The 27,760-nt window shown below is 42.2% G+C and overlaps 1 long non-coding RNA gene across 1 annotated transcript in view; it reads right to left on the bottom strand.

The window, feature by feature from the left end:
- The window catches only part of LOC140733013 (uncharacterized), a 92,156-nt gene extending 66,697 nt beyond the window's left edge, over window positions 1–25,459 (bottom strand). Inside the window, exon 1 of the long non-coding RNA XR_012100203.1 lies at window positions 25,078–25,459. This is a non-coding gene — a long non-coding RNA (uncharacterized lncRNA). The remainder of the gene's footprint in view (window positions 1–25,077) is intronic.
- Window positions 25,460–27,760: the final 2,301 nt, after the last annotated feature.

Raw genomic sequence — 27,760 nt, forward strand, 5'->3', positions numbered from 1 at the left:
GAGATATCTTTTACACAGAGAGTGGTGAGTGTGTGGAATGGGCTGCCACCAGCGGTGGTGGAGGTGGAAATGATAGGGTCTTTTAAGAGACTCCTGGATGGCTACATGGAGCTTAGAAAAACAGAGGGCTATGGGTAAAGCCTGGGTAGTTCTAAGGTAAGGGGGCCGAAGGGCCTGTATTGTGCTGTAGGTTTTCTATGTTTCTATGTAAATGTCACTATTCTGGGGTGGGGGAGAAGGGAGAACCTGATATTATCCTCTTGGAGGCTCTTAACTGTCCTCTGTAGAGGCTTCCAGCCCAATACCCTGCAGTTTCCATACCACACACAATGATGCACTTAAGGGGCTCTTAGATTAGCACATGGATGCTGGAAAAAAATTGAGGGCTATATAGAAAGGAAGAGTTAGATTGATCTTGCAATAGGTCAGCACAACATCGTGGGCCAAAAGGCCTGCACTGTACTGTAATGTGCTATGTTCTATGATTCAAAGCAGTGAGGTGCATATTTAACTTAAAAACAGAAAAAAGGGGAAACCAGGAAACAGTAAAACACGATTACCATATATACTCAGCATAATGTTTTAAAATAAAACGTGGGAACAAAAGATGATGTTGATAGCAGCATATCTGAATATAATACATACTTGATTAACGTGAAGGTGAAAGGTTACCATGGGAAGATGGAAATGCAGAGGCAAGGTTACACTCACGTCAACCATGTTCTTATAACATGGTAGAGAAGTTCTGAAGAGCTGTACCTAATCTGTATGTTAGTTTATTATGTCTTTGAAAGATTTAAAATGTTTGTTCAGGGCACTGGCAGTTATGTTGGTCTTTATGAGACCCAGATGACTTGTAGGTCTACATAACGAGTATAACACCTACTAAGTAAATGACTGTTTAACACCCACATCTATGTGCTGGGATCAAATCAGGTCACTAATTATAGTTACGAGCCTCATCTGTGAACAGCAGTTTGCATCTATTGATTTGTCATTCTGTGCTTCAATTAGATTACATACTTCCAAAGAGTTGGCAACCTCAGTATTCTCTTCACGAGATGACAAGGTCTTCTGCAATTTCACAGCATAGGTGAAGGATTTCACCGTGACTGAAGCGACTTTAAATTGCTTTAACTTCTTCTAGCTTAATACACTGTGTAATGATCTGATCTTTATGAACCGCATGCCAGAAATCTTTACACTGTATCTTAGTACGTGCGACAATAATAGACCAATGCCAATACCAACAGTGTTTCAGTTTTTATTGTGTAAATATTATTTCTTCAAAGGCTGTGGGGATAGTATAATAACATTTGATTTTTGATGTCTTCTGATGTTAATTCTCAGTGTTAACTTAACATTCACTTTCTGAATTTTCTGCATTAATTTCACATCAGACCCCTCTTCTCCGCAGCCCATTCACACCACCATCCCAACGGCCTCTAGGCTACTCACAAAAGACATTTGAATTTGCTTTGGTTAAAAGCTTCCCATCATTTGTTACATGTGTATTGAGACATTCAGTGAAATGCATTGTTTGCATCAATAACCAACACAGTCCGAGGATTATGCTAGGTGCAGCCCGCAGGTGTTGCCACGTTTCCTTCAACTCATTAACCCTACCTGTACGTCTTTTCAAATTTAGGAGGAAACTGGAACACCCAGAGGGAACCCACGCAGTCACAGGAGTACAAACTCCTTACTGCGGAGGGAACTGAGCCCCAATCAGTGATCGCTTGTGCTGTAACAGTTTTACACCAACCACTGTGCTACCATGCCACCCAGTTATGAGTTTAAGGGGGAAAAAATAACTAACATTAGTTCAAGTTCAAGTTTATTGTCATCTGATTGTACATGTACGCAATCAAAAAAAACAATCTTCTTCTGGACCACAGTACACCCACAAAACTTATCACACTCAGCACATTAACCAAAATGTTAAACTATAAGTTAATAAAATTTAATTCAAAATGCATGTGAGGTACATGGCACAGGTAAACATGTCCTAATGACGAGACCTCGGTGGTGGCAGGGTACTCATTAGTCTCACAGCCTGAGGGAAGAAGCTGTTACTCAGTCCGACAGTCCTAATCCTGGTGCTCCTGTACCCCCTTCCTGATGGATAAAGAGATTGTGGGGTGGGTGGCCTCAACAACGCTTCAGGCCTTTGGTATAAATAGTGGGGGGGGGGGGGAGGGAGGGAGATCCCAGTGATCATCTCTTAACATTACTCGATAAGGTAGCAACTAATCATGTTTGAGGCTTGAGCGTGGCTGTTACATCTGAACAGCATCCGAAAACATGCACAGTTACAGGGGTCAGTTCTTCTGAAGTTTGCCTGTGTCAGCTTCTAGGCTTTGCATATCTCTGCTAACACCCAACTTGGGTAGCCACCAGGGGGCGCATGAGGCCCATATGTAGTGGCCACTTTTCATCACTCAGAGAGAGATGAAATATTTCACCTGGAGTCACCTCAGCACCATTAGAAATCACAACTGTGGGGTGATGGGTATTAATTAACTGGAATTTGTGATACCTAACTCCTCTGATCAATGCAATTAAGTTGATACAGGAACAAGTCTACTTTATATTGTCCATTCAACAACAAAGTAGAGTTATTATAAAAGTGCATGTATATCACCATATACTACCTTGAGATTCATTTTCTTACAGGCATTCACAGTAGAACAAAAATTACAATAGAATCAATGGAAAACTACACACAATAGGTGACAAACAACCAATGTGTGAATAGTGAGTAAATAAACAAACAAACAGATAGATAAATAAATAAATAAATAAACAGATAAATAAATAAATAAATAAATAAACAGATAAATAAATAAATAAATAGATAAATAAACAGACATAAATGGATAGATAGATGAATGTGAGAACATGAGTTGTAAAGTTCTTTAAAGTGAATTCATGGGCTGTGGAATCAACTCAGCATTGAAATGAATGAAGTTACCTACACTGGTTCAGGAACTTGATGGTTGTAGAGCATTTCCAGTAAAAATAAGAAAAAAAAACTTAAGTAAATATGCATTATGCTCTCAACAAGGTTGAATTTTTATGGCCAATCAAATTTAAGGAGGGGTGTTCTTCAGTCCCTTCTGATTGGTGAATCAGAAGCCTGGTAAGTTCAAGATAGACCACTTATAGTGGCTAGTGAAGTTCAAGGCAGGATATTCCTGACCTTAACGATTTATGTGGCAAATTGGTCAACAAACCTCTTGGGTTTTTTTTTCCAATTTCTTAAGCCATGTATTGTTTGGTTAACAACCACCAACAACGATAACCCATCAGAGACACTCTGGATTAATTCTCGCCTTGAACTTCTCTTGTCCAAGCAAAATAATCCAGTATTCACAACTGCTCTATCTTCCCTCATGATGACAGTACCATGTATTTTATCAATCACATTGGCATTTTCTCTAAGGCCTTCCTAACAGAACCAAACATCTTAGCTAAGGCAGTGGTTCACAACCTTTTTTATGCCATGAACCCCTACCACTAACGAGGGGCCTGTTGGTAACCCCAGAGCTAAGGGCTAATTGATGATTCATACCACCTTGCTGTTGTGTTTCTTCAGTTACTACCTTGCTGCATCAGAAAATTACTATTGACAAGGTTGTAAGCTCAGCCAGCGACATTAAAGGCATTAGTCTCCCCATGTCAAGAACATCCTCAACAGGCAATGGCTCAAGATGGTAGCATCCATTATTTATTTATTTAGTTATTTAGAGATACAGTGTGAAATGGGCCCTTCCAGCAACCCAGCTATTTAACACTAGCCTAATCACAGGGCAATTTTAGAATGACCAATTAACTTACTTGCCAATACATCTTTGGGCCATGCGGACATGAAGAGAACATACAAACCCCTTACAGACAGCAGCAGAATTGAACCTTGATCAATGATTACTGCACTATAAAACAATTGCACTAACCACTATGTTACCATGCCACCTCCTTATATACCACCTGGTAAATAAGGAGGTGGAGAATCTCACCTGGTCCCTCAACACCAGCTCCATAGCAAAGAAAGCCCAGCAGCGTCTCTACTTTCTGTGAAGGCTGAGGAAAGTCCATCTCCCACCCCCCCCCCCCCCCCATCCTCATCACATTCTACAGGGGTTGTATCGAGAGTATCCTGAGCAGCCGCATCACTGCCTGGTTCGGAAATTGCACCATCTCAGATCGCAAGACCCTGCAGCGGATAGTGAGGTCAGCTGAAGGGATCTTCGGGGTCTCTCTTCCCACCATTACAGACATTTACACCACACGTTGCACCCGCAAAGCTAACAGAATTGTGAAGGACCCCACGCACCCCTCATACAAACTCTTCGCCCTCCTGCCATCTGACAAAAGGTACCGAAGCATTCAGGCTCTCACAACCAGACTGTGTAACAGTTTCTTCCCCCAAGCCATCGGACTCCTCAATTCCCAGAGTGTAGTCTGACACCAACTTACACACACACCACACACTCAACTGAACACCACTCCACTCCCTTTGCAATTTTTGTTCACTTCTTTCTCAATTCCTGCTAAAACATTGTTTACATTTACATTTACATAATATATTATTATATTGTAATTTGCCCTTTACTGTGCCTATTGTCTTATTTATTAATTATTGTACTGTCTTGCACCGTTTTGTGCACTTTATGTAGTCCCGCGTAGGTCTGAAGTCTAATGTAGTTTTGTGTTGTTTCAGGTAGTCTAGTGTAGTTTTGTATTTCTTCATGTAGCACCATGGTCCTGGAGGAATGTTGTTTCATTTTTACTGTGTACTGTGCCAGCAGTTATGGTTGAAATGACAATAAAAGTGACTTGACTTGACTTGATCCCACCTTCCTGTTGCATAGCTTCATTTCAAAAGGTTTTAAATACAAGAACAAGGATGTAATGCTGAGGCTTTATAAGGCACTGGTAAGGCCTCACCTTGAGTTCTGTGAACAGTTTTGGGCCCCTCATCTTAGAAAAGATGTGCTGGCATTGGGAGAGTCCAGAGGAGGTTCACAAGGATGATTCCAGGAATGAAAGGGTTATCATACGAGGAATATTTGTTGGCTCTGGATCTGCACTCACTGGAATTCAGAAGGATGCGGGGGGGATCTCATTGAAACCTTTCCAATGTTGAAAGGCCTAGACAGAGTAGATGTGGACAGGATGTTTCCCAGGGTTGGAGAGTCTAGGACAAGAGGGCACAGCCTCAGGATAGAGGGATGCCCTTTCAAAACAGAGATGTGGAGCAATTTCTTCAGCTAAAGGGTGGTGAATTTGTAGAATTTGTTGCCACATGCAGCTGTGGAGGCCAGGTCGCTGGGAGTATTTAAGGCAAGAGATTGGTAGGTTCTTGATTGGACGTGGCATCGAAGGTTACGGGGAGAAGGCTGGGAACTGGGGTTGAGGAGGAGATAGAAAGAAAGTATCAGCCATGATTGAATGGTGAGCAGACTCATTGGGCCAGACAACCTAATTCTGCTCCTATGTCTTATGGTCTTATGGTCTATGCTGTTGTATTCCTTCAAATGCATCCATGCTTTTAATCATATCCTTTAATAGCGTACTCCACTTTTGCTATTGTACCTCCTTTAAAATGGACAGCTTGATTTATACGTAACCTGTACATTCCTTCTCCCAAAATTCTCACAGAATCATCCACTGACCTCAAGGTAAAGAGAAACCATTGGCATAAGGAGTTGGGACTCACCCGGTATGAGAGTCAAAATATTCTACATTACAAGGGTCATAAAAAGTCCAAAATGGAACTGTACCATTTCTCACAACATTTGCTGGTCAAGTTTGCCCAGAATCCACAGTTTGGAAATACCATAACACAGCAAAAAAGGGTATCTATTTATGATCTGTGATGATGATAAAGACATACAGATCTCACAGTTGGAACGATGAGCTGAGTAGGTACATCCAGAAATGTGAAGTCACATGATGTAAAGGTTTAGAAATCATCTGGATAGACACTCTTAATAAGGGACAAGATATTCTGCAGGTACTGGAATTCTGGCTTCTTTTCCCTTCCTGTCCAATCCTGATGAAAGGTCTTGTCCCGAAACGCAAACTACTTATGCAGTTCCATTGATGCTGCCTGACCTGCTGAATTTTTCCAGTGTCTTGTGTGTGTTACTGTAAATAAGACAATAGCAGTTAAAATAATAGCACAAAGATTGATAAAGGAAAAAAAATCTCACAAAGGTACAGTACGTCAGAATTTATATGTGAGGAGCATATTATATTGTTCATTCATTATGTGCCGTGTCGTATGGCATAGGAGATCATGGTCTTTCCATGACCGTGATTGTTATTGACAAACTTTTCTACAGAATTGTTTTGCCATTGCCTTCTTCTAGGCAATGTCTTTACAGGATGGGTGAACTCAGCCATTGTCAATACTCCAGAAACTATCTGCCTGGTGTCTGTGGTTACATAACCAGGACTTCTGATATGCACCAGCTGCTCATATGACCATCCAACACCAATGTTCCTTCTCATATTTTGCAACTAATGCACAAAGAAATTTAAACTGTGCACAAAAGGTTATCACTCTCTACCTCATTGGCATATTAAGTATATTTCACGATCGTACACAATCACATTTCCTTTCTTGGTTTCTGATGCGGACCATATTGACAAAATGGAGTTTTGATGATTTGTCTGCAGATTTTAGAATGGGCTTATTTGTACTGTTTTTATTGAGGAAATAATTGAATTGCTAGCTTATTTCAAGCCAAATGGCTTAACAAAACAGTAGAAAGCCCGTGATGTCAGGAACATGTGGTAACAAGAAATATTTATGTACAATACAGAAACTGGTGCTACCTGTGTCTATGGTCGCAATACAAATGTTGCTGGAGAATATGCAAATGCGTAGAAGTGGAGTGATATTTTGAAACTTGACTTTTTAAAGCATTATTTAGCAAGCAAATGGATGGTGTACAAAAGCTCCTGTGAGAAAATCCTTTATTACCCGCTATAGGCCGGCTACGTGTGCTTCGTGAGAGTGCGGATGAATGAGACTGAAAGCGATCAAACCCAGGGAAGATCAAAGTTCTGATTGACAGAGCTTTGCCAGCTGTTAAAATGAATGCCCCCATATATAAAATTCAGTGCGCACATGTTGTCACTGGGCAAAAAATTGCACGGCACAAGATTTTTGCGCGCACTGGTCATTACAAGTTAGAGGAAACATTGTCCATCACCTGCTCCCATGGCTTCACGTGACCTTGATTGTGGGGCTAAGCAGGTGCTACACCTTGCCCAAGGGTGACTTGCAGGAGCACCTTACACCTCCTTTGGTGTAGACATATCCCCACCCCACCATCCTGGTATATTATATAAAATATACACAGACTTCTGTGCTGACTATGCAATGGTGTTTGGAGCAGCTAGACTCTGTCACCTCCTGTCCTTCCCTTCTCCTCTACACTGTCAATGCTCATGGGTCTACCAGATGTTTTTAGCATTAGAAGAAAAGATGAGCTTTCTTTCACTCGGAGGAAATTAAATTTCACCCTCATGGTAAAACGTGAGCACAGGCACAGTATAAATGGAATGGAATTGCAAGGCTGGACGGGACAAAGACATCAACTTTTGTTGAAATGTGGGGGCATTCCATGGACACCTTGCTTAATGGCATTGGTTCAGGGCATAAAAAAGTTTGAGAATCCCTGTTCTACAATGACTTGCAGGATCTCAATACCCAAATGGATTATTTTTTAAAATCCCTTTTGATCTTTAAATCCCTTCTGATTTGCCTTTCTAATTTATCGTGTGGAGTATTAAATGAATATTTATAAAGGACAGCAAATATTGTAAGAAGAAACCTTGATACCCACAGAATTCATCCATGGTCATCTTGAGGGGTTGTATGATTCAGGGCAGGTTCATGTCATTTCCAGTACACAAGTGTAAAGGAGAACCAAATAATTGTCACTCCAGATCTGATGCGCCACGAATAAAACATAATTGGATAGAGAACACAATAATTATTAAAAAAGCAATAAAAATAGGTGCATGACATAAGGTGGCAATGACAGGAACTGATGAAGTAGTGGTGGTGAAGAGTGATGGCGTGGGGTAGTCGGTGGAGGTGCTGATCAGCTGGAAGCCCCAGTGTAGGACTATCTACTGCCCTCCATGGATGCTGCCTGGCTTGCTGAGTTCCTCTGGGATTTTGTATGTGTTGCTCATACTGAGGCTGTTCCACCTTGGCAGGCATGATGATCTTATTAAACTTTCCCAGGGAACATGAAATAGTTCAGGGGCAATTTATATTTATACCAGGCACTCTGAGGAGCTTACCTGGAAACTGGGCGTTTATCAATCTCGAAGATGAGCATTTTTCTCTGGCGTGCTTGTTTTGACAACATTTTCTGTAACCTTCACCTGCAGGGATGTGTAGTGGGGCCAGCTTGATAAAGGCAAAGCTGCAAATTTATATCGGCTTAATGATGTTTGCACAGGGACAGAAATAGTCAGGCTGAAGGCACTTTCCCTGTAGCACTGCACAATTTCCCGCTTATTAATAGGTAAAATCCCAATGGGAAGTCCATTGTCAGTGGGAGTACTACATGGTATATAAATTAAGCTGAACACAGAAGTAAGAACGGGGTCACTGTATCAATGCACCAATCAACCTACACGCAAAAAGGGCTCTGGAAATAAACTGGAATTATTCAGTCCAGAAACGGATGGAATTGTGAAAGATGATTCCCAAAGCACCAGTACAGCTCAAGTCCAAGATAATATGATAACTAGACTTATCCAAATACATAGAACAAAATCCTGTCAAAAGTAATCTAACTCTGTTCAGGTATATTTATCTAACTGGGGATCAGCCAGGTGGAAGCCTTAAATATTCCTCATAGTTATAATAATAACAGTGATCTCACAGAGATGTACAAACACTACAGCACAGAAAAAGGCCCTTCAGCCCATCTAGTCCATACTGAATTGTTACACTAGTCCCGTCAACCCTCACCCGGACCATAGCCCTCCATATCCCTCTAATCCATGTACTTCACAATCAGAATCAAGCTTATAATTACTGACACGTGTCGTGAAATTTGTTATTTTGTGGCAATGGTACATGAAAGGCAGTAAATTACATCAAGAATATACACAAGTCTGTCGTTTGCATTAACAACCTAGGGGTGTGCTGGGGGGGCAGCCCACAGGTGTTGCCACACCTTCTGATGCCGACATAGCAAGCACACCATGCTCAGCAGCACACAACGAAACAGAAGGTGCGAGGCAATAGAAGAACAGCAGCAAAAAAAGGCCATATTCCAAACTCACTTACACAGTCCTCTGACCCCCAGTATAGGCGTTGTTTATTGAGATCAGCACGGCCATTGAAATATTGTCACAAACAGCAAAGTGCATCGTTTCCGTCAAATCAAACCAGCAAGAACTGTACTGGGGGCAGTCCACAAGTATTGCCATGCTTCTGACACCAGCCTAGTATTCCCACAACTCACTAACCCTAACCTATCATTAGAACGTGAACGGGAACCAGAGTACCCAGAGGAAGCCCAGTGATCACGCGCAGAACGCACGAAGTCCTTACAGACGGCAGTGGGAATTGAAACCTTATTGGTAACTGTTGGAAGGCCAATAGCGTTTCGCTGACCTCTGCGCTGCCATACCACCCCAGTTTAGAGATCCTTATTTCATTGAGAACTCAAACTGGCTACGTATTTTCAGGATTCAATTTGACGATTCATTGAGAGATATAACTCAGTAAAAGGCCCTCCAGCCCCCAACGAGACCGTGCCGCCCAGTTACACCAATTAACCTACTAATACATATGTCTTTGGAAAGCGGGAGAAACTAGAATCAAAATTATGTTTAATATCAGTGGCGTTTGCCATGAAATTGTCTGTTTTGTAGCAGGAGCACATTGCAATCGTTCATTCGTTATGTGTCGTGACATATTACACTCGTGCAAAAACTACTGAGGGAGTGTTCATGGGTTCGTTATCCATTCAGAAATCTGACGCTGGAGGGGAGGAAGCTCTTCCTGAAATGTTGAGTGTGTGCCTTCAGGCTCCTGTACTTCCTCCTCGATGCTAGCAATGAGAGGAGGGCATGTCCTGAGTGATGGGGGTCCTTAAAGATGGACACTGCTTTTCGGGGCATCACCTTTTGAAGACACCCTCGATGCTGGGGACCTGGAAACCGGAACACTTGGAGGAAAACCATTCGACGGTGGGGAGAACGTACAGACCCCTTACAGACAGCGGCAGGAATTGAACACAAGGTGCCGGCTCTATAATGGTGTTTTCCTAATTGCCATCATGCTGGTCCATTTTGGAATAAAGCTAAGTCAAAAAACTCCTTACTTTATTAAGTGATAAGTCAATATTTGCAGGGTTCTATTGGATAACAGGCTTCTCCTTCTGAGCTTACAATTAATTTGTCATGAAATTAGCCTTTGAAGATGTGTAGGGGTTTTATTTTGTTGGAAATGAGGAACTTCCTGAATAATTGTTATATTTATTTATTTCGAGGTATAGTCAGGACATGCCCTTCCAGTGCAATGAACCACGCGCCCAGCAACTCACCTATTTAACAATAACCTAATCACAGGTCAATTTACAATGACCGATTAACCTGCTAAGCTGTAATCCTTGGACTGCCAGAGGAAGTCCATGCAGTTCACGAGGAGAGCCGACAAACTCCACACCGTCGGGGCTGGAGTTGAACTGCGAACTCTGGAATGCCCCGAGCTGCAACAGCGTCTCACTAGCCGTTGGACTACCGTGGCGCCCACATTAATCAGACCCGCCTCAGAGTATTTATTGAAAACTGCGAAGTTTGTTCTCCTCAGTTTCACATTCGCACATTTTAATGGGCAGGGAAGTATAAGAGTGGTGTTAGTCATTAGTTCCAATAAGGAATCCCAGTGGGTTATCTGCATAAGGTGTACTGTACAAATAAGCCCAATTCTCTAACACCTGAAAGCCTTACGCTTCAGCTGCCATCTATACTGCTATGATAAATCTTTTCTATAACTTGATTATGGCCTGATTCCTGCTGAGTGCTGAGAAACCAGGGAGGATGAATAATCAAGATGTAGTTATTAATCTGGATTATCATGGGATTATTTAAGATTCAGAATTCAAGAGTATTTATTGTCATTCTTCAGTACACAAGTATAAAGGAGAAGAAAATTATTGTTAGTCTGGATCTGATACAGCATATAAAAGGACAACGAGCAGAAAGAACACAATAAATATAATTAAAGAAGTAATCCTATCAAACACAATGTACAAGTAACTGTTTACAGATTGTATGTACATAAAGTGACACCTGTGATGTGGTGGGTTAATGGGTGGAAGTGTTGATCTGCCTGACGGCCTGGGGGAGGTGAATGTTTTTGAGTCTGGTGGTCCCAACGTTCCTGGTGGGAGTGGGACCAACAGTCCACGGGCAGGGGTGGGTGGGATCCTTCATGGTGTTCCTGGCTCTCCTCCACCACTGTCTGGTATGGAGGGGGCCTCTGCACAGGATCGGAGAAAGCTGCTGAAAGTTGCAAACTCAGCCAGCTCCATCGTGGGCACTCGCCTCCCCAGCATCGAGGACATCTTCAAAAGGACATGTCTCAAAAAGGCGGCATTCATCACCCTCTTCTCTTTGCTGCCATCGAAAAGGGAGTTACAGGAGCCTGAAGACACGCACTCCATGTTTTGGAACAGATTCTCCCTCCACCATCAAATTTCAGATTGGGCAATGAACCCACATGCACTACCTCAATATTTTTCCTCCCTTTTGGCACTAATTATTTAATTATATATCTGATCTTTGTGGATCCCAAGGGAGAGAATTTGTAGAATGCCTATGAGGTGGATTTTTAGACCAGCTCAGGGTTCACCCCCATAGAGAACGGCAATTCCAGATTGGGTGTTATGTAATGAAACAAATTTATTGAGGGAGCTTAAGGTAAAGGATCCTTAAGGGCCAGTGATCATAAAATGATAGAATTCACCCCGCAGCCTGATAGGGAGAAAATGAAGTCAGATGTTTCAGTATTCTGGCATGAGAGAAGAGCTAGACAAAGTTGATTGGAAGGGGGCACTAGCAGGGATGACAGTAGAACAGCATTGGCTGGAGTTTGTGGGGACAGTTTGGAAAGCGCAGGATAGATACATCTTAAAGAAGAAGCATTCCAAAGGGAGGATGATGCAGCCAAGGTTGACAAAGGAAGTCAAAGATAGCATAAGATCAAAACAGAGGGCATATAATATAGCAGAAATAAATGGGAAGGTAGAGGATTGGGAAGGTTTTAAAAACTAACAGATGGCCACTATAAAAGCCATAAAGAGAGAAAATATGAAATATGAAGATAAGCTAGCCAATAATATAAAGAGAATTCCAGAAGTTTTTTCAAATAGGAAGCCTAAAAGGAAGGTGAGACCAGAAAATGAGCTGGAGAGGTAATAATGAGGGACAAATAAATGGTGGATAAACTTAATAAGGATTTTGCATCAGTCTGCACTGTGGAAGACACGTGCAGTTTTCCAGAAATTTGAGAGTATCAGTGGCAAAAGTAAGTGTAGTTGCTATTACTAAGGAGAAGGTGCTTTGGAAGCTAAGGTCGATAAGTCACCTGAACTGGATGGACTACACCCCAGGGTTCTGAGAGAGGCAACTGAAGAGATTGTGGAAGCATTAGTGATGGTCTTTCAAAAATCATTAGATTCTGGAATGGTTCTGGAGACTGGAAAATTGCAAGTGTCAATCCACTCTTTAAGAAGGAAGGGATGCAGAAGAAAGTAAATTATAGGCCAGTTAGCCTTTAATTGGGAAGATGCTGGACTCAATTATTAAGGATGAGGATTTGGGGTATTTGGAGGTGCCTAATAAAGTGGGCCAAAGTCCGCGTTTCCTTAAGGGGAAATCTTGCCTGACACAGGCAGGATAGACAAATGAAGGTCTGTGGATGTTGTTTATTTGGATTTTCAGAAGGCCTTTGACAAGGTGTGCTTAGCAAAGTAAGGGCCCACACTATTACAGGAATGATACTAGCATGGATAGAGCACTGGCGGCTTGGCAAGAGGCAAAGAGCGGGGATAAAGGACATCTTTTTTGTTTGGCCGCCAGGGACTAATGGTGTTCCACAGGCAACTACGTAGGGACCACTTCTTTTTACAATGCATGTGTATCAGTGATTTGGATGACAAAGTTGATGGCTTTATCGCTATCTTTACAGATGATGCAAAGATATGTGGAGGGGCAGGTAGTGTTGAGGAAAAAGAGCAGTTGCAGAAGGACTTAGGCAGATTAGGAGAATGGGAAATGAAGTGGCAGATGGAATATAAGGTCGGGAAGTGTATGGTCATTACTTTAGTAGAAGAAATAAAAGCATAGACTATTTTCTATGCTTAGAAGAGGAAATCAAAAATTTGAGCTGCAAAGGGACCTGGGAGTCTTTGTGCTGGATTCCCTGAAGGTTACTTTGCAGGTTGAATTGGTGGTGAGGAAGGCAAATGCAATGCTAGCATTCATTTCAAGAGGACTAGGATATAAAAGAAAGGATGTAATGTTGAGGCTTTATAAGGCATGAGTGGTGCCTCACTTGTGAGCAGATTTGGGCCCCTTACCTGAGAAAGGATGCAATGACATTGGAGAGGGTTGAAGGGAGTTTACGAAAATGATTCCAGGACTAAAAGTCTTATCATTTGTGGAGTTTCTACTCACTGGAATTCAGGAAAATGAGTGAGGACCTCATTGAAAGCAAGGGTATTTATAAGACCCTCAGACAAAGATAGGAATCAAAAGGTTGAGTATGGTGTGGCTAGTGTCCTAAGCGGCATATATTCCAATGCAAGAAGTATCATAGGAAAGGGGGATGATAGTGCTGAAGCTGGTTTACAAACAGAGGCAATGTGTAGTAAAGAGAAGCTGCTGATAGATGCAGTCAACAGGATGAGTTGCAATGTAAAAGGCGGACATAATTAAAATTCAATCCTGAATACAGGACTGAAGGTGTTACATTTGTATGTGCACAGTATATGGAAAATGGTAGATCAATAGTAAAGACTAGCATGGATAATGTTGTAGGCATCACTGAATCATGGCTGAAAGAAGAGTATAGCTGGGAGCTTAATGTCCAAGGATACACATTGTATTGAAAGGACAGGCAGGAAGGCAGAGAGGGTGTCATTGCTCAGTTGGTAAAAAATGAAATCATTAGAAACAGATGTTGAATCATTGTGGATAGAGCTAAAGAACTATAGAGGTAAAGGGACCCTGATGGAAGTTCTATACAGACCCTCAAACACTAGTAAGGATGTGGTCTACAAATTACAAAGGGAGATAAAAAATGCATGCCAAAATAGTCATGGGGGATTTTAATATGCAGGTAGATTGGGAAAATCAGGTTGGTGCTGGATTCCAGGAGGGGGAATTTTCTAGAATGCCCAAGAGATGGCTTTTCAGAACAGCTTGTAGTTGAGCCCACTATGGGATCAGTTATTCTGGATTGGGTGTTGTGCAATGAACTGGAATTGATTGGAGAGCTTAAGGTAAAAGAACCCTGGGGGGCAAGAGGTCATAATATGATTGAATTCACCTTGAATTTTGAGAAGGAAAAGCTAAAGTCAGATATATCAGTGTTACAGTGGACTAAAGGGAATTACAGAGGCATGAGAGAGGAGTTGGCTGGGATTGATTGGAAAAGTACACTGGCAGGATGACAACAGAGTAGCAACGGCATTTGGAATTTCTGGAAGCAGTTTGGAAAGCACAGGATACATATATCCCAAAGAAGAAGAAATATTCTAAAGGCAAGATGACACAACCGTGGCTAACAAGAGAAGTCAGAAACAACATAAAGGCCAAAGAGAAAGTATATAATAGAGCAAATATTATTGGGAAGTTAGAGGATTGGGAAGCTTTTGAAAACCAACAGAAGGCAACTAAAAAGTCATTAAAAGATAAAGATGGAATATGAAAGTAAGCTAGCCAATAATATTAAAGAGGATACTAGAAGTTCCTTCAGATACTTAAAGTGTAAAAGAGAGGCGGGAATGGATATCGGACTGCTGGAAACTGATTTTGGAGGGGTAGTAATGGGGAACAAGGAAATGATGAATGAACTGAATAAGTATTTTGTATCAGTCTTCACTGTGGAACACACTAGTAGTATAGTGGAAGTTTCACGTGTCAGGCGTCATGAAGTTCATGAAGTTGCCATAACTAGAGAAAGATTCTTGGGAAACTGAAAGGTCTGAAGGTAGATAATTCACCCAGACCAGATGGTCTACGCTCCAGGGTTCTGTAGAGGTAGCTGAAGAGATTGTGGAGGCATTAGTTATGATCTTTCAAGAATCACTAAATTCTGGAATGTTTCAGGAAGAATGGAAAATTGCAAATGTCACTCCACTCTTCAAGACGGGAAAGCGGCTGAAGAAAGGAAACTAGGTCAGTTAGACTGACCTCAGTGTCTGGGAAGATGTTGGAGTCAATTATTAAGGATGAGGTCTCAGGGTACTTGGAGGCACATGATAAAATCGGCCTTAGTCAGCATGGTTTCCTCAAGGAAGAATCATGCCCAGGGACGTATCTACGGAAAATAGCGTCTATGGCAGGCACTGAAATTGCACCCCTGTCCAAACATCTGACACCCATCTTTTAGATAACTTTACCATAGTATCAGCTCAAAAATACAAGTCAAGCTCATTAATCATTTAACTAACAAATTATGGCACTACATGAAAATTATAACTGCATCTTCCTTGCTTTCACTGATGCTAATCAGTCTACGATGTGATCAAAGTCAGATTTTTCAGTTTCTTCTCTTTCTACACTCAGCAGAGCAAAATCATAGAGTCTGCCTTGACCCATGGAGGCTCTCAAATATGAAAGTATTAGTTTTAACTTGCTGAATGATCTCTCACAGCTGAATAGCAATGCGAAGATTGGGGAAGATGCTCTCATCTCCATACTGAACAATAAGTTCAAGAAGCTCTTCAGGTCTTGAGATTTTCATGTTGACCCGTCTTGATAGCAACATTCTGCAATCCAAAATTTCTTCATATAGCTGCTGTCCACCAACATCAGAGCTGTACAATTTGCCTAAATTTTCGCACTTCTTCTTTAGGTCGTTACTGTCGACGCCGTAACACAGTCCCCCTCGACATCGAGGAGGAACCCAAACTTGGCATCAGTGTCGTGCAAACGAGCGAACCTTTCATCCATTTCTCTGTGAAGATGGTCGAGTGTTCCCTTCATGACTCTTTCCATTTCCTCCTTACCTGTTAACCCAGCGTCTCTCGAGTTCTCATCAGCCATTCGTTTCTTTCGTCTCTGACATCTTTCAACTTCAATATTCCATTCTTGACAGAGACCAACTCCTTCTTCGAGTGACTCACTGACCAACACTTCTCTTTCATCATAAAAATGATCTCGGAGGGTTTTCAAATCCGGGGCAGCATCGTGGAATTTCATGCTAGGATCCGGCAGCCTCTTTTAAATACGGTCAATGCGAATGAGTACTTTGTTCCAAAATCCTAAACACATGGTTATACAGATGCCTTGCGTCACTTCTTGTTTCACTGGTCTCGTTTTCATTGTCTATCATGTCCTGGAGAATGTGAACTATCTCCTCAAGGTACTTGTTGACGGGCTTCACTGCTTCTGTCCTTGCACCCCACCTGGTTTCGGACTCCGACTTAACAACCATAGGCACGGTGTTATTGAGTTTTTCCCAGTGCTGTGTTGAATGATAGAAAAACACGTAGAAAGCTTCGATGGTTCCAAAAAATGTGACCATCACTGTATCCTGCTTGGCTGCATGTACACCCACCAAGTTGAGTGAGTGATTGTCGCAATCCACAAACGCTGCCAGGTTGTTTTTCTGACTTATTCTTTGATGAACACCACTTCTGTGTCCAACCATCACAGCGGCGTTGTCATAGCACTGTGACCGACAATCTTGTAGCTTCATTTCATCCTTCTCTAGCTGTTTCAAGATGTCTTCAACCAAGCTCTCAGCATCCTTCTGGCTTATCTGGATAAAACCAAGGAAGGACTCTCTAACACGGACTGTTTTCCTCTCAAAATCAACTTCCACATACCTCACTACTTCTGACATCTGCTCACGGTGTGCCTGAACAGGAGTTGAGTCGAACATGAGACCATAGTACTTGGCTTTACGAATGCTTCTCAGTAAACTCTGGCGAACAGTGGATGCCATCATGTGGATGAATTCATTCTGGACACCCGGTGGAGGATAAGACATGGATCCAAGATGACTTTCCAAATGAGCGAGGTGTTCTTTTATGACAGGGTCAAAGATGGCCAGTAGTTTCAGTAAGCCAAGGAAATTTCTCATGTTCGAGACATCATCTAGCTGAAGTGACTCCCTGTGTCCTCGCAAAGCCAGGTTCTGAGTCGCAAGGAATTTTATGCAGTGAAGGATTCTCATCAAGATATCACGCCATTTCTGCTTTTCCTTCTCAATCTGTGACTGAAGTACCACGTCAATAACTCCTCTGTTTCCAGCTAGATTTCATTCCATTTCTTTTCACTGTGTGAAGCATTACTGATGATTCTTGGCATTTTTATGAACACTAATCCTTTCGGGTGCTTTCCACTGGTTGAATCCACTTTCCTGCTCCAATGAGGATTGATGGTTTGACCGGGAATAGAGAAGACAACAGATCCAAAATGCAGAGTTTTTAGAAGGGGAATAGATCAGCCATGAGCGAGTCATTTCCTCACCACGACCATTTCCCAATTTCCTCTTGAACCAAGTTTTGTTCATGGAGCAGTTATTTGTTGGTAGGAAAGGCCCTCACTCTTCTGGAAATACTTTAAACCCACCTTTATTATTTCTGTTCTCAACGTGTCAGGCAGAATTGCTTTTCCAGTATTCTTGTCGAAGTTCAGAAGTCCAATGTCATGCTGTTCAATCACTTCTGGTATGACAGTCCGAGGCTCTTTAACACCATCCAGTTCACTAGGTTCAGTGTCGTCAGGTTCAATCTCGTCAGGTAAAATCTCGTCAATAAATTCAACATCACCATCACCACCATCACCTTCCCCTCCTGTCATGTCCACATTCTCTGTGGCAGCCTCACTCTTAATCTCGTCATGCTCAGATTTATCTGACTTGACTTCCTCCTCGGCTTGTGACGCATTTGTACTTGATCCACCTTCGGATTCTAACAAACTTGTAGCAGGTGCAGGCGACTCCATGGAACGTGTCGAACTACTCGTTCCGGGCTTTTCAAAGAAGGGCACGAAGAACTTGCTCAACTTCTTGGCCTCCTCCGCCTCCAACTTCCGTCTCTTCTGTCCTTCAGCTCCACTTTCCTCCTTCTTCGTGGAGAAACGTTTCATGGTCTTCGTACACCATGCTCGGAAATAAGGCCATCCTAGTGCTTCTCACCCACGATAATCAAAGACAGATCATACATCTGAAGAAAATTCTTTTTTCACTATCCGAGGATGGCTTGTCTGACTTTAATAGAAACTGCTCAGTGGCGCCCCCCCCCTTCAAGTGGCACCCAGGGCACATGCCATACCTTAGATATGCTACTGATCATGCCTGACAAATCTGTTGGAATTCTTGAAGAAATAATAAGCAGGATATACAAAGGAGATCAGTTGACGTTGTGTACTTGAATATTCAGATGGCTGTTGACAAGATTCAAAGTTCAAATTAAAATATATTATCAGAGTTAATACATGTCACCACGTAAAAACCTTGAGTTTCTTTTTTCTGTGGGTATGCTTAGCAAATCCATAGAACAGTAACTGTAAACAAGATCAATGGACAACTAATGAGCAAATGCAGATACCAATAAATAGCAATAAATGAAGCACATGAAATAACAAGATGAAAGATTCCTTAAATTAGTATAGTTATCCCCTTTTGTTCAAGAGCTTAATAGTTGAGGGGTAGTAACTGTTTATGAACCTGGTGGTGTGAGTCCTGAAGCACTTGTACCTTCTATTTGATGGCAGCAATGAGAAAAGTACATGACCTGGGTGGTGAAGATCTTTGATGATGGATGCTGCTTTTTTTCAGAAATGTTTCATGTAGATGTGCTCAATGGTTGGAAGGGTTTTACCCATGATGTACTGAACCATATCCATTGCCTTTTGTGGGATGTTCCACTCAAAGGCATTGGTGTTCCTACACCAGGCCATAACGCAGCCAGTCAGCACACTTTCCACCACACATCTATAGAAGTTTGCCAATGTTTTTGATGACATGCCGAATCTCCACAGACTCCTGAGGAAGTAGAGGTGCTGATGTGCTTTCTTCACAATTATATTTATATGATGGGTCCAGGACAGGTCCTCTGAGATAGTGACACCCAGGAATTTAAAGTTACTGACCCTCTCCACCTCTGATCTTCCGATGTTTACTGACTCATGGACCTCTGGTTTCCACCTCCTGAAGTCTACAAACAGTTCCTTGGTCTTATTGACATTGAGTGAGACGGTGTTGTTCTTACACCACTCAACCAAATTTTCAGTCTCCCTCCTGTATGCTGATTTATCACCATCTTTGATACAGCCCACAACAGTGGTGTCATCAGCAAACTTGTATATGGTGCTGGAGCTGTACTTAGCCACACAGTCACAGGTGTAAATGAGTAGAGCAGGGGGCTAAGCGCACATCCCTGCGGTGCTCCTGTCCTGGTGGAGATTGTGGAGGAGATGTTTTTGCCAATCTGAACTGACTGGAGTCTGCAAGTGAGGAAATCCAGGATCCAATTGCACAAAGAGGTATTGAGACCCAGGTCTTAGAGTTTACTGATTTGTTTTGAGGGGATGATGGCATTAAATGCTGAGCTGTAATCAATAAAGAACATCCTGATGTACGCATCTTTGCTGTCCAGATGTTCCCAAGTTATGAAAAGAGCTAATGTGTTATAGACCTGTTGCTTCAGAAGGCTGATCAGAGTGGATCGAAGTCGCCACTCAAAACAGAAACCGATATGCTTCAACTCCAGCCTCTCAAAACATTTCATCACTGTGGATGTAAGTGCTACTGCGTGATAAATGCCACACATGAGGCTGCTTAACAAGATACAAGCCCATGATGTTACAGGAAAGATTCGAGCATTGGAAAAGCAGTGGCTGATTGGCAGGAAGCAAAGAGTGGCAACAAAGGGAACCTTTTCTGACCGGCTGCCAGTGACTGGTGGTGTTTCACAGAGATCCGTGTTGGGACCGATTCTTCTTACGTTATATGTCAATGACTCAGATGATGGAATCGATGGCTTTGTTGCAGCAGCTAGTTTTTAAGAATTAGAGAGGCCACAGAAGGACAGGCAGATTAGGAGAATGGGCAGATGGAATACAGTGGTAGGAAGTGTATAATCATGCACTTTGGTAGGAGAAATGAAAGGGTTGACTATTTTCTAAATGGAGAGAAAATACAAAAAAAACTTGAGGTGCAAAGGAACTTGGAAGTCCTTGTGCAGGGTTCCCTGAAGGTTAATTTGCAAGTTGAGTCTGTGGTAGGGGAGGCAAATGTGATGTTAGCATTCACTTCAAGAGGACGGGAATATAAAAGCAAGGATGTAATATTGAGACTTTGTAAAGGACTGGTGAAGCCTCATTCGAAGTATTGTGAGCAGCTTTGGGCCCCTAATCTTAGAAAGGATGTGCTGAAATTGGAGAGGTTCATGAAATTCAAAGAAGGTTCATGAAAATGATTCCAGTATTGAATGGTTTGCCATATGAAGAGTGTTTGATGGCTTTAGACCTGTATTCACTAGAATTCAGAAGAATGAGGGGTGATTTAATTGAAACCTGTCGAATGGTGAAAGGCCTTGATAGAGTGGATGTGGCAAGGATGTTTCCAATGGTGAGAGAGTCTAAGACCAGAGGATACTGCTTCAGAATAGAGGGGCATCCTTTTAGAATGGAGATGAGAAGTCAGCTGTGGAGGCCAAGTCATCACGTATATTTAGGGAAGAGGTTGATAGATTCTTGATTCATCGGGGCATGAAGGGATACAGGGAGAAGGCAAGAGATTGGATCTAATTGGATCAATCATGATGAAATAGCACAGCAGACTCGATGGGCCAAATGGCCTAATTTTGCTCCTACATCTTATGACCATATGGAAACCTACTGAATGTGGAAAGGCTTCGATAGAGCGGACGTGGAGAGGACAGTTCCTATTGTGGGGGAGTCCAAGACCAGAGGACACAGCCTCAGAGCAGAGGGCATCCTTTATGAATGATGATGAGGAATGGTGGATCTGTGGAATTTGTTGACACATATGACTGTGGAGGCCAGGTCATTGGGTATATTTAAGGCAGAGCTTGATAGGTTCTTGTTTAGTCAGGCATGAAGGTTTACAGGGAGAAGGCAGGAGATTGGGATGTGAGGGAACTGGGTCTGCATGATAAGATGCCGAAGCAGGCTCAATGGGCCAAATGGCCTATTTCTGCTCCTATACCTTATGGTCTTATCATCCAATTGTAAATTTCACTGAGATGGTAAATCTGTCTGTCTGCTGTTTTTAGTTTCCTGTCGACCTTTCTGAAATGTTTAAAGATAGATCCACGTTATAATGGGACAGCAGATCCACGTGTGCCTCCCTATCTCTCCAATCAGATCCATACCATCTCGGTAAAACTTGTCCCCGCTATGTTAAAGATGCTGCATAAACGCAGTTACTGCTTATTTCCTTGGCTCTTCATAATTAAGCATTAACTGTGAAGGTTCAATTTGCACTGATTACATTGCACATTACAATGCAAGCATGAAAATAAAATGACGTAGACTGCAACACTTTAGTTCAGTAGCTCTGTGCTGACCTCAATGGCCGGCCCTGAACTAAACAGATACTCACACATTCTGTTTAGTGCTGTCTATCATTCTCCAGCTGAAGTCTCCTTGTAACAATACAATTTACAACTGTGCCAGACGGAGAAAAACGCGTGGCTTTTAATTTGTTCGATTATGCTAAGACTAATGAGTTAGCTAAGTTTATGGTGAGATTCAGAGTCGCGTTTTATAAAATGCGTACAAACATTTCGTCTTGTACTTCTCCAGCGGCTCCACGCGATGGCACTATTGTGCATAAATTTGCGCACTGAAGCATCGTCCTCAAAGTTTCAGTTCATCTCTTGCGACGCACGCAGACAAAATGCTGGGGGAGCTCAGCGAGTCGGGCAGCGTCTGTGGAGAGGAATAAACAGTCGACGTTTCGGACAGAGACCCTTCATCAGGGCGTGTGTGTGTGTGAGAGAGAGAAAGTATGTGTTGCTGTGCTTTCCAGCCGCTGCAGAATCTCGTGCTCATTTTATCTATGCAATTTAGTTGTAAATGTGGACGCAAAATACAAAGGCAACTAAATGTTGTTGCAAAACTCAAATAGCAATGGATGAATTAAGAGGGTGTTAGTCGCACATCGTTATTGGGAACAAAAGATTTTGTCTAACATTTGCATTATCTTTAAAATGGTTCGAAAAGAAAGTTTATATGTCATCGGAATGATACAATTGTGAATATTGTGTTTACATGTAAGTGGGTTGTGTGGGGTGTCCGGGGAGGGGTAGCACCTCTGGTGAAGGGGTTTGTCATGTCCATTCTGGGGCAGCTCACTCACCTTTGGTCCCTACCGGACACTCAACTCGCACCTGTGACAGCTCCAAACAGCGGCCGCACCCCGGGGCACCACTCCGACAGGTGGGCTAAACCAGGTGAGGGTAGCCGGCGCGCCTCATACCCCCGGTGAGACACGGACATGCCTGTCGGAGAACGCGACGTCAGCTCCGGGGGGGGACTGGACCGACGAGGTCAACAGTGAGATCCAACTCACCGTTGAAGGTGGCTCGGTGGAGAGCGAAGTGAGGGCCCAGGTGCAGATGTCGTGGCCATCCACTCCAGCCGAAGAAACCTCCAGTTGTGACCACTGGACCCGGACTTCCGAGGTCGAGAGAGTGGAACTGCCCCAATGCAAACGCTTTTACACTAAAAAAAAAACTCTCCTGCACTGGTCTTCTGTCTTCGTTGGGCGCAACCGACACGACTTGGCTCCCTAAGTGCCGTTAGGCCGCCTGCACGCAACGAGTTCCAACTAGCCTAATCGACTATATGAAGCCTCCAGCCACAATTCAAGCAATTTATTTTTTCCAGACCAGATTTCAAGGCGTGATATTCGCAAGAATTTACCGCCGAAAGACTGATTGACACAATCGTTGACACTGGATATCGAACTTAAATAATAATTTGTCTGTGTATTTGGTCAGCTGTGGTATCCATCCGTTCGAAAGACGACCAGACTCCAGATGAGTACAACATTATTTCAGTGCAATAGTTACTCAAATCCAGAATCAGAACCAGGTTTAATGTCACTGGCATAGGTCCTGAAATTTGTTTTGCGGCAACAGTACATTGCAATATTTAATAATAAAAGAAAGGCATATATAAACTTTTACATACACTGTATATATACGTACACACAGTATATATATATGTATGTATGCATATGTGTGTATATAAATACATTTACACACACATACACATATACAGTACATATGAAATAAGTAGTGCAAATAAGTGAGTTAGTGTTCATGGATCATTGTCCGTTTAGAAATCTGAAGGCGGAGGGTAAGAAGCTTTTCCAAAAACGCTGTACTGGTGTCATCAGGCTCCTGTAACTCCTCCTCGATGTTAGCAATGAGAACAGGCCTCGTCCTGGGTGGTGGGGGTCCTTAATGACGGAAGCCGCCTTTCTGGGGCATCCTTATTGGTATCGCTGGGTGTTTATCCACACTTATGTACGGAGGCTACTTATGCTGAACCCCTTGTTTAAACACACACCGGAAACGCACTACAACTTCGTCAATAGTTTCACGGGTCTATGGAAATGAATAAACAGTCGACGCTTCGGGTCGAGACCCTTTATCAGACTGAAACGGCAAGGGTGAAGACACCAGAATGAAAAGGTGGCCGTGATCCGCCTTCCTTTCCAGTCCTGATGAAGGGTCTCGCCCCGAAACGTCGACTGTTTATTCATTTCCACTGATGCTGCCTGACCTGCTGAGTTCCTCCTGCATTTTGTGTGCGTTGCACTGTATTTCCAGCATCCGCAGAATCGCGTTTTTATTATCTCCCCGGGGTTCATGAAATAATTTAAGGTGAGCGGCACAGATCCTCCCACTAAGAATAGCAAATGAAGTAGGAAAGTATCGAATTATATTCAAACTTACATTTCTAACAGTTTTATTTATTGTCCCAAGGGGGTGAAAGAAGTGAAATTTCTTTAACACAGAACAGCATTACTTCCAGCTCCCGATAGAGGGCAGACCAACTACATATAATATATAATGGTCCACTGTCGGATCATTGCAAAGTCTCTAAAGCTTACTTTCCTCGCGCTGCGTCGTTCCCAAGCGCGGAAGTCACGATAACAAACTTTATTTTGCTGCGGCAATAATAGTAACTCTTCAGAATTATGAGGAGTTCAGAAAGGAGAGGAGCGATAAAAAATAGGCTACCTTATCGAGAAGACTCCTAAAAAAGTTATTTAGGTAAAAAAAAAATTGGAATGCACCAGTTTATTTGAACAATCAGCCGGACGAATACAACTCATACCAATAATTAGGAAAATAATATACATTGTTAATATCCATTGCTTGTCATACATCTATAAGCTCTATTTTCAAACTTTAATGAAAATTCAAAATAAATGTATTATCAAAATACATATATGTCACCGCATACTATCGTGAGATTAATTTTCTCGCGGGCATACACATTAAATACAAATAAACATAAAATAATAATAATATACAAATATTGAGAATATGAGATGAAGAATCCTTGAAAGTGAGCCCATAGGTTGTGGGGACAGTTCGCTGATGGGGCGAGTGAAGTTGAGTGAAGTTATCCCCACCATTTCAAGAGCCTGATGCTTAAGGGGTAGTAAGGGGTAGTTCCCGAATCTGATGCTAACGTGTTACTTAAAATTTGTAATTATATATATTTTAAAAAGAACAACAAGAAACTTCTGATGGCTCAGTCCCTGTTAAATTTCTTTCAGGCAGGATCTGGAGTTAGAATTACCTTGTTTTCGTATATTCGATGTCCGACGTTGCGAGGAAGCGTACAGTACCTGTTCTTGGTATTATTGATGCGGGCAATAGCTTGGTTGCTTCCATAATAACGTGCAATTCGATTTAAACGCTCTTTTGTGAGGAAAGATCAGCTGATAGAAACAGCTGTTTGGTTTATTGATGGAGCTGTGGAAACGGGCATAACCCCGGGCCTCGCACACCCTCTCCGTTCCCAGTAAAATCATATCATCATTAAATGATCGCAAACCAGCCGTGACCAATCAATCAAAGCGAGTTTCGATACATTTTGTTTTTAACTTGCGAATTAGCTTTGGTAATTGCGTTTCTTTTTCTAAAATTTGTCGCGTGTGAAACTTGTCTCATTTTCCGTTCAGAATAAAGAATCGTTCTATAAGAATCCATCACGTGTATATCCTCACCCACGGTAACCCAATCAGTCCGCATGTTATCAGAATCAGGTTTAATATCACTGACATAGGTCGTGAAAGCCATTGTTTTGCGGTAAGTTGCAATATATAATTTTTAAAAACTATAAGTTACAAAGAAGAAGTGCATTTCATCAACAGATCGGACGAATACAACTCATACCAATAATTAGGAAAACTATTTACAGTTGTTTCTATCCATTGCTAGTCAGATGTTTATAAATGTATTATCAACCTTTAATCGGATTTCAAATTTCAAAGTAAATTTATTATCAAAGTACAGATATGCCATCATATACTAGCCTGAGATCGAAAACAGATTAAATAAGTAATGCGAAAAAGAGGAGAAAAAAAATTAGTGAGGTAGTGTACAGTACAAGGGTTCATTGTCCCTTCAGAAATCTGATGGCGGAGGGGAAGAAGCTGTTCCTGAATCACTGAGTGTGTGTCTTCAGGCTTCTGTGTACCTCGCCCCTGATGGTAGCAATGAGAGGAGGGCATGTCCTGGGTGATAGTGTTCGTCGATCTCTTCCTATTTACAGTTCCCTAAAGGAAAGGGAGCATAGGAACGTTTATGGTTTGGAATTTTAAAAATACTTGCTGCGTAGTTTTACGCGCATTTTCTATCCACTCGTGGGCATCTGTTTCTTATTCTCACTCATTTATCCGGACATCCTCCAGCGAGTGATTCATATCTCAGTTTTTTTTAAAAAAGTAAGCGCTGTTTACCTCGCACTTACTCTGTGCAGAATGACACAAAATAACCTGCAGTATAATTGTTCCGTTCAACTTTTAATTAGTCTTATTTTGTGGCCAGCAATAAACATGTTTTTTTTTTAAATACAATAAACAAGGCCGCAAAACGCTGAGATTTGGGGTTGCAGCTCATGTGACAAAGTTTCAGAAAGTCGGTTTCAGGCTGGGTACAGAGGAAGCGTTGAAATCGGCCCATATTAATTCGCATTATTTTGCCAACTTCCCTCTCAAAATAGCAAGCACGAAGTTCTCTTTTACGGGCTGGCGTGACTGCATGTTTCTGTTTAGAAGCCACGATCGGGTAACGGCGCCTGTTAAAAACGACAGAGACGATTCATTCAGAGTCAGAATCAGGTTTAATATCACTGACCTGTGTCGTGAAATTTGTTCTTTTGCGGCAGCGGTGCATTGCAATGCACTATGATAAAACTAGACCGTGCAATAAGAAATATTTTATCTATGTAATTAGATAAGCAGCGCAACAAATAGTGAGGTGGTGATCGTGGGTTCACTTTCCATTGAAGAATCGGATGGCTGACTGGAAGAAGCTATTCCGAAAGCGCTGTGTGTCTTTAGGGCTCCTGAACCCTCCTGTTCTCAATTTAGCATAAATTGGATATTTGATAAAGCCAGCTTTTGAAAAGAAAACTTATTCCAGGTCGTTAGCAGCATGGACATTTGATTAGGAAGCTGTGATGGACGTGTGCTGGATGAAGTGGAGGGGGGGGGGGTCAAATCTGTTACCTACTTAGACAATCTATTTATGTATTTATTAACTAACAAAATGATTGATAGGCTACGGCTCCAAGAATGTAAAGTCATACAATTGATTCAACTGCTCGCATACACGAGTGCTGTCGCCGGTATCTCTTTATGTTTCAAATAGTGGTGTTTAATTTTCTTTGGTGGTACAATCTACCAAACAATTGGGTCGAACGAAAGAACTAAATCATTCAATGTACTCCAATTGTAAGTTTTGCCGAGATGGTGTGCATCCAATGGGAGAGATAGATTGATGGGGGAGGCAGGCGGGGGAGTGCCCTCCCATTACACCGTGCACGCATATATTCTATCTCTAAATGTTTCAGAAAGGTAGACATATAAATAGATAGGAAACTAAAACGGCAGACAGACAGATTTTATGTTTTGCATCACATATAGACGGGGCTGTAAATCCGCCGCATTGATGGGATTTTCATTAGAGCTAAATCCCTGTTCTATAGTTTATTATTTAGGATTAGAACTGAACTTTAAATGTTACTGCTGAGTTAGTAAATGTGCCGGAGTAGTGCAGGGGTAGAACTGCTGCCATTTCAGGGGGCTACGGCGATTCACGTCGGCTTCAGTTCTTCTTTCCCTCGGTGAAGTCTATCAGTGGAGAGAGGGGGAAAGAGGGGGACAGTGGAAGAGGGAGCGAGGGAGAGACAGAGAGGGGAGAGAGAGAGGGGAGAGAGAGAGAGAGAGAGAGAGAGAGAGAGAGAGAGAGAGAGA

This window comes from Hemitrygon akajei, chromosome 9, assembly GCF_048418815.1.
Source record: "Hemitrygon akajei chromosome 9, sHemAka1.3, whole genome shotgun sequence".
Lineage (NCBI taxonomy): Eukaryota > Metazoa > Chordata > Chondrichthyes > Myliobatiformes > Dasyatidae > Hemitrygon > Hemitrygon akajei.